Source organism: Arachis stenosperma, chromosome 3, assembly GCF_014773155.1.
Source record: "Arachis stenosperma cultivar V10309 chromosome 3, arast.V10309.gnm1.PFL2, whole genome shotgun sequence".
NCBI lineage: Eukaryota > Viridiplantae > Streptophyta > Magnoliopsida > Fabales > Fabaceae > Arachis > Arachis stenosperma.
The window spans coordinates 94,899,407-94,901,752 of NC_080379.1; the positions used below are offsets into that span (position 1 = coordinate 94,899,407).

General features: G+C 41.8%; 1 non-coding gene across 1 annotated transcript; it reads right to left on the reverse strand.

Moving 5' to 3' along the window:
- Nucleotides 1–1,290: 1,290 nt before the first annotated feature.
- Nucleotides 1,291–1,394, reverse strand: LOC130971110 (small nucleolar RNA R71). The gene has a single exon (XR_009082341.1). It is a non-coding gene; the product is annotated as a small nucleolar RNA R71 (small nucleolar RNA).
- Between the last annotated feature and the right edge of the window lie 952 nt (nucleotides 1,395–2,346).

Sequence of the window (2,346 nt, forward strand, 5' to 3'; positions counted from 1 at the left end):
GCATTGGTTGAGGAAGGGATAAAAATGTTTTGATTCAGAGATCTCAATATCTCCTGAAACCCAATGAATTCCCCATTTCTGATCTACCACTTTCTCTTTATATTCTGCAATTAAATTCATGCAATCACCCCGATCCCTTTTTAATTTCAGCAATTTAGCTTCTCGCTCTTTAATTCATGCAATTTAAGATTCAGCAATTTCAATTTCTTGCCATTTACGTTTTCCGCCAATTTTACATTCCACAATTCTCATCTAAATCTTGACTCCGCTCAACTAGAACACACTTCTAATCCGAATTGCTCACTCAACCAATCCTTGTGGGATTCGACCTCACTCTATTGTGAGTTTTTACTTGACGATAACCGGTGCACTTGCCGGAAGGAATTTTTGCCGATCGTGCAATTTCCAAAAATCGTAACATCAAGTTTATGGCGCCGTTGCCGGGGATCGGTTTTCGATTGATAATTCTCAAATTGGAAGTTAACTAGATTGAGCATTTTTCTTGTTTTGCTAATTCAGTTCAAGTTACTTGTTGAATTTTAATTTCTGCACTCTGTTATTTGCTTTCTTTCTTTATGCCTTTAAATTCAAGCAACTAACTCACTGACTCACTAACTATTTGAATTAATTCCTCAACTGCTCTAACCATACTCTTCCATTAACCAAGAGTATTTCACTTGTTTGTTGCCTGTGCTGTGTTCTTGTATGACAGGTAGGAGAAGAGAGACATCAACTCATCCATATACCGAACCAGAGAGGACCCTTCATAAACTTAGAAGGGAAGCAAGAGGGAAGAGAGTACTGGGAGAAGAAGAATCTGAAGGAGAATCTGAGGACAATTTTGAGGAAGCTCTAGATCTCAACATGGATAGAGAAGTTCACAACCATGAGAGAGCTTATGGAAACAATGCCATTCCCGAGAGGAGGGTTCTTGGTTCATACATAAACCCAACCTCTGGGAATTGTGGTAGCAGCATTCAGAAACCACCCATTCAGGCCAACAATTTTGAACTCAAACCACAGCTAATATCACTGGTGGAGAATCATTGTTCATTTGGTGGGAGTGCTAATGAAGATCCAAACCAACATCTCACAAAATTCCTAAGAATTTGCGACACTGTGAAGTCCAATGGAGTCCAGGAAGATGCCTATAAACTGCTCTTGTTCCCATTTTCACTTAGGGACAAGGCAGCTAAGTGGCTGGAATCATTCCCAAGGGGGAGCCTAACAACCTGGGATGAGGTGGAAAGCAAGTTTCTGGCACGTTTCTACCCCCTACAAAAGGTCAACAGGCTTCGATCTGAGGTTCAGACTTTTAGACAACAAGATGGTGAAACTCTCTACGAGGCATGGGAGAGGTTCAAGGATTTAACAAGGAAATGCTCACCAGACATGTTCCATGACTGGGTGCAATTGCATATTTTCTATGATGGACTTTCTTATGAATCAAGGAAGGCTGTAGACCATTCATCAGGAGGTTCATTAAACAGGAAAAAGACTGTGGAAGAAGCCATTGAAGTGATTGAGACAGTGGCTGAGAATGAGTACTACTATGCTTCAGAGAGACACAACACTAAGGGAGTCATGGCGCTGAACCATGTTGATACAATTCTAGCCCAAAACAAGGTGTTTGCCAAGCAACTAGCAGAGCTCACCAGGAAATTAGAAATAAATCAAGTGGCTGCAATACACACACAAGATCAAGAGGAGGTAAGCACTGAAGGAGGTGATTGGGAAGAGGCCAACTATGTGGGAAATCAACAAAGGCAACCATATGATCCACATTCCAACACTTACAACTCAGGCTGGAAAAACCACCCAAACTTTGGGTGGGGAAACCAGCAAACCCAACCACAAAACCACAAACCTTACAACCCCAACCAACATAACAATTCCACATACCAAAACTCCAACCAAAGATCATACCAAGCCACACAAAACACTTACTCCCAACCACCATATCATGGCCAAAATAATCAACCTGCCCAACCTAATCCGAACCAACAATTTCAAGATTAATTAAACAGGATAGAAGGAATGCTTGCAAACATGGGTCAGGACATAAGTGAGTTGAAAAGCTTTAGGGATGATGTGAGATCTACCTTAAGAAACCATGGTGAAAAACTCAAGAGGATGGAGTCTCGAGTAGGAGAGCTATCTCAACAGGCCCCCAAGTCAACTGCAGTGTTCCCTAGTGACACAGAAAAGAATCCTAAAGGGGAACAAAAGGGAGTGAGATGGGAAGAATGCAAGGCCATCACCATATTGAAGGAAGTCTCAGAAGAAGAAGGAATCAGACCCTCAGAACAGGAGCCAGAAATCTTGAAGGAAGGTGTGGAAGAAGCT